Raw genomic sequence first — 12601 nt, 5'->3', positions numbered from 1 at the left:
TAAAGAGTCCTGACCTTTCATCCCCACCTTGATTATTGAAAGCACAGTTTATCTGATGACCTCTTTCTAGCTGTATTAGTGGGTAGACAGGCATGCTGGACTGTCTTATTCAGATGTACTTGGATTTTAAGCAATAAAAACTTGGAAGAATGGTGTATTGAAATTTTATTTTCCCTCTTCCTTCTGAAATGTCTCACTTATGGAAACATTACAAGCTGCACGAAAAACCAGATTTGATGCACGCTCCTTTTATATTGCAGGTAATGTAGGTGTTATTAGCATAAGGATGGATTTTGGTCCCATTATTTCCATGCAAAATAGATAATTTTTTTCTTACAACTCAACTCTGATTTCCACTGGGGTGATAGAAATGTAGACTTATGAACTTGGGCTTTGCCAGCCCTTCTGGGTTTGTACTTAAGCGCTAAGGTATTATATAGTAAGATGGTATCTTAGTGACTTTCCCACAAACAAGGTGCATTACCTGAAACCCATAGTTTGAAGGGAGAGGGCCTTAGTTTGGCTCATGGTTTCAGTCCATGACCTCCTGGCTCCAATACAGATAAAGGATGGCAGGAAGGCATAAAGGGTGCTCAAATCATGGCTGACAGGAAGCAGAAACAGAAGGGAGGCAAGGAGGTGGGTGGGGTATGTACACCTTCCGGGTCACATGCTCAGTGGTCACCTCTTCTGGTGAACTGGTCTCCACCTCCTAACAACGCATCCACTTCTGAACTCCCCAGTGGGTAGCTCCAGTGACGACTCCAATGTCTGTGTGATCTGATCACCTTCTAAAAGTCTCACCTCTGAATGCGTGAGCCTTTGAGGGGGTATTCTGCATCCAAGCCATAACAGACAGGGGCCACCTGTTGAGCACTTGCAGATCTGCTGAGAATTCTGAGTCTTGCATTGTATCTGCAGTCTGTTTTCCAGGCCTCACACCTCTCGGTCCCCTCTCACTTCTGCTTGACTCTTCTGTAGATCTGGCAACTGTTCTACATTTATAACTGGAATCCATTTTGCCTCCTGCTGTTCACACTCACCATACCAGGCAACCCCATGAGGCTCAGTGTGTGGGTGCACAGAATTCAGCTATCTCTGCACCTCTGGAGGACCTCGGGACACTGCAAGTCTTTCCAAAGCCCTCACTGCCCAGGCTTTTATACCCTGGTCTTGCTGCTTCTTTGACTTGCACCAGGGACCAGGCCTCTGGGCATCCAAAACCCCAACTGCTCTGCAGTCCTTATCAGCAATCTCGAGGCTTGGTTTGTATTCAGTTATGCACTGCAGGTCACTTTCAGAGCTCAGCCCCAACAGTTCTCCTTACTGTTTTAAATCTGGTTTGTCTCCTCTCTCCAGTTGGAAGCATCCTTCTCCTTTCTAAGTCATAAAGTAGATGGGCCTTTACTTAGACTCCCCCTGCTACTTTCCCTGCTTTCAACCAGAGCTCGCTTACCTGAACTCATGGATTCTGTACTCTCTGGTTTCTCAAACAGTAAAAGGATATAAAGAGGTCTGGGGATATAGCTTAGAGATATACCACTTGTTTAGCATGCAATAGGTCCTGGGTTCAGTTCCCAGCACCACAAATACAACTAGAAGCAAACAACAACCACACAAAAGAATATATTTGCAATGTAGTATAGTGCTGGCTTCTTCAAATAATGTGTATGCTTAAATAAAATATTTAAAATTATTTTAAAAAGGATAAAAAGACCCAACAAATATGGATGGATGGTGCCAGTTAATGTTGAAAAGTACTATCAGAGCCAGATTGTTTCTCTTTCTCTTGAACTTGATGTATTGAATGAATTTTGCAGGTCTGATTGCTGGACCTGAAGAAACAAAGATAGCTGTAGTACAATCACTCATCTTTTTAAGCTCTGATAATTCAAGAAAGGACAGAGGAAACATATTCTCCCTGCAATGTGAAAACCTTGATAATCACTATGAGCAGAGGCACTGACATGAAGGGTTAGACCACACACTATCCATGCCTGGGTTGTTTTGGGGGAATGTTTGGTGCCCTGGAATCTGTGTCCAGAATTTGAAATCACCACTTACCACACTCTTGGAACAATAAAGTTCCAACTGAGTTTGAGCCAACCCAAAGGGTAACTCACGGTTGACATGAAAATTTCATCTGTAGGTAGATGAGTGTGAAAACAGGGCTCCTACGCAGGGAGCTGGTTAGCATTTGTTGTTTATTTTGCAGTACTGGAGATTGAATCTAGGGTCTTTGTATTAAGCTATGTCCCAGCCCATTTCTACTTTTTATTTTTGAGACCGGGACTCACTAAGTCACTGTGGCCCAGGCTGAGCTCAAATGTGATCTTCCTGCATACCCTCCCAGATCACTTTCTCATACTAAGGAAAATTAGTGATAAAGACCTACTGTTCAAAGACTGTGACTAGTTTCTAGGATTCCATCACTTCATTTATTCAGGAGTCCCCTTCTGTCACCATGTTACCCTATTGGCCATGTTCATTATGGACTTTAGGTAGCTCAGAGACTCAGGGGACCCATGTGGCTGTTGATTATCAAAGAACAGAAGCACCAAAATAAGTTCAAAATGTGTTCAAAATAAGTTCCTTTCCCTTCTGGGTTTAATGTCCACCTTTTCTGGATTCTTTCATTCTATATTGATTGATTTCATCATTGCTTTTGGAAAAAATTACATTGCAAACAGGATTTGTTTTCTAAACAAAGAAAGTTAGATGAATTATGTCATCCAACTCTGTACCCTGTCTAGCCAAGTGGCTGCATATGGATGCCCCCACAGGACATACCAGCAGAGAAGACTTACTTATAAAACCCTTCCAGGGAATCTCAGGTGTGTTGAAGGAACAAAGCATCCTGGCCTCAGCTTGCCTTCCTGACATGAGAGACCTGTCGATTGTCACTTGTGCTCTGCACAAGACTTCCCAGAAAACTCTTTGTCTTATGGATACATTTACTGGAGGCCAACACAAAGACCACATTTGTAGTCCATACACAGTAGGTTAGAGCTAAAATAGATTTTGGGGGATAGGGAGAGGAATAACAATTGGGAGAAACATTTCTGTGGATGTATTAAGTAATTTATGTTTGCTGTCATTGCAAAAGAAGGCTGTGTAAGCGATGGCTTACACAGATATAACTCCTCAACATAATAAAAGTTAGAAATATCTGCGAGGCAGTTATGGATTAAAAACTGATGGGCAACTTAACACCAGCTGAATTAAATCAGCATGGTGCTGAGCATAGATGTTCCACCTGCGGAAAGCTGCCAGCATAAATAGAGATGTGGAAATGAGTGAGGCATTGTGGGTTTCTCTAAGTGTTGCTGTTTGAGCCATTGGTTCTCCTGGAGGAGCTCATCATGACTAACTTACCTAGTGTGAGTTCGACCATTGTTATCCAAGGAGCTTGGGACCTTGTTGGTGAGAGTGGCTGTGGTTCACATTGGGGGACCTCTGGTCCTTACGTCACTGAGCATTGCTTCCTGGCTCTGGAGGGGAAGATGTGTGCCATTTAATCTCCAGGGCAAACTCATCATGCTGGCTTTCTGGCATGTATTCCACTGTTCTTATTGTTGGAGGAGCTTGGGCCTCCTTGTCACTGGAGATGGCTATGGTGCTTTTCAGGGCACCCATGGTTCTTGTTTTGAACATGACTTCTCGGTTCCAGTGTAGAACCTTCAACCTACCAGCACAGCTCCTTCACCCTTCTGGCATAGACTTTCTAGCTTCCACCACTGACTTTTGGGCCTTCTCAGTACAGAGCCATAAAAGAGATTGGTGTGAGTCCTTCTTGTGGGCTCTAGACCTCCAGTTGGGACTGTGGGAGGCATTGTCATGGGCTCTAGGTCTTCATCTGGATTCATGTAGGACGTTGCTGTGAGATCTAGGCCTTTGACTATTCAGTCTGGCTCTTTAGTGTTGTGGACAGATTTCCTGCATTTTCTTGTGTTTTAACTCTGGGTGCCCATCATAAAATAATATTATAAATTCTGTGTCCTGATTCTAATTGTCCCCCTCATGACCCCTGACTACAGCAAGCAGTTTTAATAAGCCAAATAAAGGATGAGGGGTTTGAAATTAAAGCTGAGTCCAAAGAAGCTCTACTCAAGAGGTCATGTAGTCTTGTGTGCAATGCAAAAGGACACTAACTTCATTCTGCACTTACCATGGCCAGTGAAGACATGCAGATGATCTCAGCCAGAGCTGTGCCTTCATAAGGCCCACACTGGTCAGTTCTGCAAGAAGCTATGTATGCTTCCTGATACTGTACAGAGCTGTTTGTTCCTCAAACCTTCATCACTTGCAGAAGGAAGCCCTTCTGCAAGTGATAGGTGCAACTCTGAGCCACTCTCACAGCAGAAACCCTGAGTTGCCCTCCAAGACCCACAGGTCAGAATCCACAGGGCCACTGAAAAGGAATGACAGGGAAGGACAAAGAGGGGGCAGCCTGCATTGTCTCAGGGACGCTGCATCCAGTATCAGATGCTGCTCCTTTCTCCCCGTATCAGGGGTCCAGTGTAAAAGCTCCTCTTGGGACCAAGATAACAAGAGCTGGCAGGAGTCCAGTCCCCAGCACAGTGGCCATCATACCAGACGTCACTGGTGAACGCTTCCCTGACTGGGGTCACTAGAGACACAGGCAGCAGCGAGTGTCTGCCTGCGCATGGGCGTTAGGCCAGCTGAGTTCCTATCCAAGCCACCTAGCCTGGCTCTGCCTCTCCTTCCTTGCACTGTGCACACAGGAGGAGACCCGGGAAGAAGAATGCACATCAGTGAGAGACCATTCAGGCTCACAGGGGGACGCATGTGGCATGAGTTGATGTTTGCCTCTTTTCTTTAATTTTATCATCATGCCCACAGAATTGTGCTACAGGGCCTATGTGGCATAAGATGAAAATGAGTAGAACTAGGATTCTCCCCTTCCTAGTCCAAAATTCATAGTATGTTCTCCACTCAGGAAAAGTTGGCAAGAACCAGAATAAATAAGTGAACAATCTCAGTGCCCTGGAGCTTAGCCTTCAGCTGTCTTTTGATAGAGAACAGATACAGGCTTCATGGCAATGACAGAGAACCACCAAAACTCTTCCAAGGATTCAAGAAATTGAAAAATGTCACTCTATCCACAAGTTGGGTAGCAGGCCTGGAACTCAGGAGCACAGATGGTGGCAGGCTCCCAAATGCTGAGAGGAGCCTGCACAGAGATACTTCTGTTCTCTCTCCCGACCTCCATCCTGTTTGCACTCTGTCCATCTGCTTCTGGGGCACATTGCCACTTAAGATCTGGGTAGTCTTCGAGGTATGAGGGATGCTATCATGCAGCAGAGGCATCTTAGTGGCAGGTTGCTGTCTGGCCACCTCTGTGAAGCAGCACAAAGCCAATGCAACTGTCTGGGGATTCATTGAGAGTGACCGTGCCAGGCATATCCAAGCACCAATTACTCAGCCATGGCATCAGGAGCACTGTGAAATCTTGTTCAAGCGCTTTAGTCATTCTAAATATCAAGAGGTACTTTCCTATGTAATCTGAGATGGTTGTACAATGGAACCAGAACATAGTTCAGGTGACAGAAATGAAAATGGAATTAGAGGTACTAGTACCAGCAAGAAGAATATGGAGGTCTAAACTTGTGATTTGTAGATTTTAGGTTAACCTACATTGTTGCAGCTTAGTGTCTTAGTCTGTTTTGCATTACTGTGATGAAATACCTGAGGCAGGATAACTTAATGAAGATAGGTTTGTTTTGATTCACCATTGTGGAGGTCCAAGATGGTGGGCTCATATCTGGTGATGGTTTTCCTTCTGTAGAACCCTAAGGCAGTGCAAGGCACCTCATGGTAAGAGTCAGGAAGTGCTCACAGGTATTTGTCTCCTCTGGTCTCTCTCCTTCATATAAAACCACTGAGATTCAGCCACAAAACTCCACCCTGATGAGTTTGTCTAATGTTAATCATTGGCCAGAGCCCTCACCTCTAAACACCTGGGTAAGATTATAATTGTACCTTTTCTGTTTACTTGTTTGTTGGTTGGTTATTATTCTTGCAGTGCTGAGCATTAAATTTAAGATGCAGGCATGCTAAGCGAGCATGTAGAGCTAGATCAACAGAAATAAAGTTTCCACACATGAACCCTTGTGAAACACACTCAAACCACATACAAATGATAGCACTTAGCATTTCTATTTTTAAGAATACTCCACTCCACAGCAACCACAGCTGAGAAGACAAGTGCAAAGTGTTTTGAGTAAGATACACACACAACACACACACACACACACACACACACACACACACACACACGCACAGCAAGAGAGAGAGAGAGAGAGAGACAGAGAGACAGAGAAAGAGAGACAGACACAGAGACAGAGACACACAGAGATATCTCCAGAAATCAGTAGAGTCTCTCCTTTTAGCACTTAAAGATTAAATCTGTAACTTGCTGTAGCATATAGTAGAGTACAGATGTTATCAGTTCTGTATGTTCATGAAGAGACTGCCTCTCACTTAGTAACTTACAATTCTTACACCATTTCCAGAGGTCATGAATCTTGGCACCAATGATTTTACAAGATTGCAAGGCAGGTCCCAGTCACAGCTACAGTGACTTCAACAGGGGAAGGGTCCTCTTAGCACCCAGAAGTCAATTCCCACAGTCAACATCCTCATCAGTTCCTTGATGTCCACAAAATGGCAACTTGTTTCAGGGGGAGGGGACAAGAATGGGTAAAGGAAGTCAGGGTCTTTTATAAGCTCACCTTGGAAGTTGCAAGTTATTGGTCAGTTGTTCACAAGAAGGTGGGGATTATGCAGGGAGCCACTTTAGAAGTTGCCCAGCTCACAGGCTAGTCGATAGTGACCATTATTATTTCCTATTAGATATTATTTTTAAAAAGTAAAAGGTAACAGCAAAAGAAGGTACAGGTTTTTCTTGAAAAATACTTGGCTGTGAAATTTTATTGAAATAAAATGTTGACCTGTTTCATAAGCTCGGATAACATATTTGTTTCAATTTCTTATTTCTTAATTACTCAAGTTGAGAAGTCCATCAGTTAGTCCAAAGTCTCCACTAATAGGAAATACCTCCTGTAGTTGTAGTTGTGAGCTAAAAACTGTCAGTAACATGTCTACACCATGAGCTAGAAAGAAAAAATCCAGCAACTCTAGATGACAAGGTTACCACCTTTTCTTTTGAGGGTTATTGTTTATTATTTCCTTTATTACTTTAGCGATTTTAACATGGTCTTCTGCTCCCTCTCATGTGACCCTGTGAGCTTAGGACTTTCCACTTCTCACAGATGAAAGGATGGCAGTCTTGAGAGGATCAGGGTGCCAAAGCTGGCCAGCAGCACGGGGCTGCAACACTGCCCAACTCCAGAGTCTAGGGCTTTACTCAGTGTGCTCTGCGACCCTCCCATGTTCCCAGGTTTCTTCTGGGCCATCTTCAAATGAATAAATGAATGTAAAAATAGAAGTATGGTTGTGTCAGGTATAGTATTTTCACAAGAACCTGTAACAAGGCTACAGGATACAAACAAGGGCTAATCAAAAATGTGGTATATGTTTGCATATATTACATAAGGTCATAAAACCTGTTAAAATATTCCCTTTTGTTTCAACAAACTTCTTCCATTGTTCTTGCCACTTTCTGAAGCAGTTGTGGGAATCTTCTTTCATAAATGTCTTTACGAGGCATGATCAAAAATACCGTGAATGCTGCTGCTGAATGTCATCCAAAGGAAAGGCAGTGTCTTGATACTTTTCTCTTTGCTGAGACAAAATCCTCAACACCCAAAATCTTTTAAAGGGGAAGAGTGTATTTAGTGCATAGTTTTTAGAGGTTTCAGCTCTTAGTTGGCTGCCTCCAAGGCAGGATGGCATGGCAGACAGACATCACAGAGGACAAACAGTTCATGAAGGAAGCACAGCAGCAAGGATCAGCTGCAGCTCGTTCTATTCCTCGTGTCTTATCCAGGTTCTTAGGGCAGGCAGCACTCACAGCCCTAATCTTAGTGTCTTTGATCCTAGCATTGCACATCTGCACCCAGGGCTCCATCCTTCCCCCTCTCCCCAACACACACTGTTTCTCACAGCCTCTGCCTCACCATGAGCTCACGCCTCTATTCTGTGGAGCATGTGGACACACAGGCAGTCCAGAGACAGGCTTGCAGCGTGGAGCAAAGGTCAAGAAAGCCCAGACCTGCCTGGCCCAGCCACAGTGCCAGCCGCCTGACTGCTACAGAGAGGTTATGCTGTGATACAGCACAAGCTTGGTGATGTGCTCACATTAATGGCGAGTGGTCAGTGATTTATCATCCAGCCTGTGGTATTTAAAAACACAAGAGTGAGAGAATGTTTGCAGGAAAAAGGGGCTGAGGAAGAATAGATCCAAACAAATAAGCTTGGAATGGTCTTGCGTTGAAGGGGAGTAAAGGGGAAAGAAGACTCAGCGGTCATGAAGGTAAGGAAAGCCATGGAAATCAGGTGTCTGAATTCAGCAAGCGGCAATCACCAGGGCCCAGGGCTGCCCCCAGACCAAGAAGGACAAGGAAAGAGGGCTCTCGCGCCTCCCCTCTCCCACTCCACACAGCACAGAGCCTGTGGCCAGGGTAGACCTGGGCAGAGGAGTGGACGCCTGGGCTCAGAATCGAGAGGGACGATCCAAACAGGAAAGACCAAGGGCCATGATTATGTCCCGGCTTTTCTTCACAAACAATTTCAAATTTACAAAAGTTACAAAAATAAAAATGTTACAAAGAGTATCCTCATGCTGTTTTGCCAGATTCACATTTGTGTTCTCTCTCTTCTCTTTCTCACTGTACACACACACACACACACACACACACGCACATACATTTTTTGAATGAGAATAAATTACATTTATGCCAGTTTCCTTTTTATTGAACTACTAAATACTTCAGGGCAGATTTTCGAAGAATGAGGAAATATCTTTCATAACCACAGTATATTTTTACATTATTGATTCACATGAGATGCCACGGTACTTTCAACTAACCCACTATCCATTTTCCAGTTTTGTCAATTAGCTTAAAAATAACAGCCTTTAGAGCATTTTCCCTTCCGCCTGGGGTCCAGTGAGGATTAGATATTACACTTAGTTGTGATGTCTCTTAGCTTCCTTTAACCTGGAACGATTCCATACTGTTTCTTTGTGTATTTGATGGCAAGAAAATGGTCTCCCTTCACTTTTTCAGTAGTATGCTTCTTATGTTGTGTTTGTTTTTCCTTGTGATCATCTAGAGGTGCGTTCCACTGTCACCCACACAAGCAATTTTGTGTCTTCCTCCGGCATCAGCTTTGGGATCACACGACCTGTCCAGCTCCTTCACACTGTCAGGTTAATTTTGCTCACCTGCCTAATCTCCCACTGCCCACATCAGTGGGGAGACACCTTGAGATGACGCAAACAGCCTGCTCCTCATGAATACTCTTCACTAGGTATCACTGAGGCCTGAGCATCTATTAATTTTTCCCTCGCCCAAACTCTAGTATCCTGGTTGAAAATGGTGATTCTTCCATTCAACTCTGTCCTTTACTGTTACCCAGCATCCGGCTGCAGCAACACCATCACTGTCTTCTTTGTTCATGCATAGATTTATTTGTGAATTATAGACTCATGAAGTACTGCTTTTAAATGAATTATAATTCATCACTGTGCTCAATTATTTGGTGTTTAAATTGTCCTATTAGTTCAGTGGTAATTCCTTCAGCTGGTTTCCATGTCTTTGTGACATGACCATCATATTTTTAAACAGTTCCTTATTTTTGACATAAGAAAGTATTCCAGGAAAATCTTGTACCTGTCAGCCCTCAGACCCAGAACTAAACATTTCTCTTACACTATTTTGGAGTATTTGGCTTTCTGTGGGGAATAATTTCGGAGCAAATCCTTGGCTTTTTCAGTGGACAGAGTCTAAAATACATACACGTGCTTCAGTATAAATGTAGCTAGGTGCACATAAATGTATGCATACATTCATGTGCATGTACACATACATACACACGTTTAAAATATGAGTTCACACTAGTACTTTCAATTCCAGCTCATTCCCACAAGGCTCTTTTGACTTCCTTTCCCACGCATGCATGAGTTCCCTTTCTTCCACAGTGAGAACCTTGACTTCCAAAAATGGCAACACATTTACTCACTTGCTCAGCCCTAGAACACCTTTAAAACAGTATTATATGGCTTTACCCACAGGCTTCCCTCAGTAAAACCACTAAAAATGGGGCAGGAATTTTTTCTTCTTTCAAGTCTTTCCATTTTACCGAAGACTGAGAGTGAAGATTCAGATGCTGTGTTCGTTGGTTACTTGCTGAGCTGTTTCTCCTCGCACCGTGGTTATTATGCTCCTCATTGGAAATACAGCTGGAATCGTTTGCTTAAATTCTTGGTTTATTTAGGGCTTCCCGTTTTCTCATTCTTATTGCTTATGACATTAACACGCTCCGAAGTCAAAACCACACAAAACTTATGGTCAGAAAAAGATCACTTTTTGCCACGTTTCTTCCATTCTTCATAGGGAATCAGCTTTGTGCTGCTCCTCAGTGTATTCTTGCAAGGAACATCTGTACATCTTTCATTTTCTCTTCTTTCTTACGCTAATGGTGGCATCTTACACTGCCCTTCCCACCTGTTCGTAGCTCTGACACACTCCCCAGCTCTGCCTGTCTGTTACAGAGCTCTGCTTCTCACTGTTTTCTCTTTGATTTTATTTTATTATTTAAAATAAATTCAGTGTTCACATTTCTATAAAGAATGAACCCAGATTCGGGCAGCCCTGCTGGCCTCTGGCGTGAGTCCCCCCACAGTGCTCTGGGGCACCCCGAAAAGCAGCAGTCTATGGAAGAGTGAGTTCATGCCTGGCCCATGCGCCTGGGCCCAGGAAGCTTTCGAGAAAGCAGAGGGGAAGAGGAGCTTACTGCGAACCCTTCTTCTAAAAAAAGATTCATATGCTTCACGGTGAGCCTATCAGACGTGAGAACAAGAGCTTGGAGAAATCCCGGGCAGGCTGTGGGGGCAGCATGGTCCCCGGCCTTGCCTGTCCTTGGGGGTGGGGTGGGGCAGGTCCTGGCTCTGAGGCCGAGGCAGGAGGGTCTCGCCCGGCTTCCTAGTTCATGTTGACTCTTTCCTCTAAAATCTGTGTCGAGTCTTTGACTGCATGCACGGAAGCACCTGCAGTTTTAATTTTGTCAGCATTCTCTTGCAGGACATTGTGATCACCTTTCTTGCGAGAAGCTGGTGAATGCACACAACGCCTCTTCATTTTGTAAAATTCTGTTCCCCTCCCCTTCTTCCTTCCTCCTCTATCTCTTGGTCTTCTTATTTCCTAGTATATATTATTATTTTGCCTTTTGTTTATATTTGAGTTTCTCAAGAGAAACTATGCAATATTGAAGCTTGCGTGTCTGACTTATTTCACTTAATATTATGGTCTCAAGATAGATCTGTTTGCATACAATTGACCAGGTCCATCCTTCTTTATGGAAGAGTAGCACTCCACTGTGTGTCAATACCACATTGTCTTTATCCATTCTTCTGTTAATGGGCACACAGACCACCTCAAATATTTGGCTATTATGAACTGCGCTGTTATAAGCATGGATCTGCATGGATCACTGTGCTATGATGCCTTTAACACCTCGAGAAGGCGACCTAGATAGCATTTGGCTCTGTGAGTGTGCGGAGTCCAGCTTAACTCCTGTGGTCATTTCCTGTACTTTGGAATTACAAACGACACTGCAGTGAATTATCTTATGCATGTGAATTTTCACTGTGCTGTGTTACTTTTGAGATCTGGAGACTCCTGGGCTGCATTTGCAGTCTTTTGATGTTGCCCACTCCCCTCCCACAGCCCTTGGGGCCAGCTCACATCTCCACAGCAGCGTGCAGGACCTTGCTGTCATCATCTGATAGCCAGGGGCATTACCAGGCCTGCGTCCTGATGCCACGCACCCAGACGCACCATCTCTATGTGTGTTTACTTTGTTCTTCTCTGATCATGAGTGGAGAAGAACATCTTTTCACGTGGTTCTGGGTCATTTATATCTTTCTTTTCACGACTAGTTCTTTTATGTCTTTGCTCGTTTTTCTGTGGGACTTATGAAATTGTGATCCTTGATTTTACAAAGTTCTCTGTCCACCAGCAACATCAAGCTCATTTGCAATGCAGTGTGTTCAGCAAACATTTTCTTTCATTTTGTCACTGAAAGTTTTCCTGATGGTGAAGCTATGTCATATAAACTTTAGATATTTTTCTTATGATTAAATAATCCATTTTTAATACACTAGATTTTAAGCCAGTTAGTCCTTTATTATATGTCTGCATAATCAGTGAATTTGCTCATAGCTTCTTTTTATATGCATACACTCTTTTGTAAAAATTATATTCTCTGATACAGTTGGAGTTTACTTTTATCTGTGGTTTGTGAAATGGGTCTACTTTCATGTTTTTCCAAATAGAAATCTCATGGTTTTTTTCCTCAAAATTTACCCCGTTCCTTTGACGTGTCAGTCTATTCCCGCACCAGCCCGGGCTTAACTGTTGGACACTGGATCATGGTTGAAATTCTGGTGGGCTGG

Source organism: Cavia porcellus, unplaced genomic scaffold, assembly GCF_034190915.1.
Source record: "Cavia porcellus strain 051 isolate PalLab524CR breed Dunkin Hartley unplaced genomic scaffold, mCavPor4.1 scaffold_11, whole genome shotgun sequence".
Classification (NCBI taxonomy): Eukaryota; Metazoa; Chordata; class Mammalia; order Rodentia; family Caviidae; genus Cavia; species Cavia porcellus.
This window is presented reverse-complemented; position numbering follows the sequence as displayed.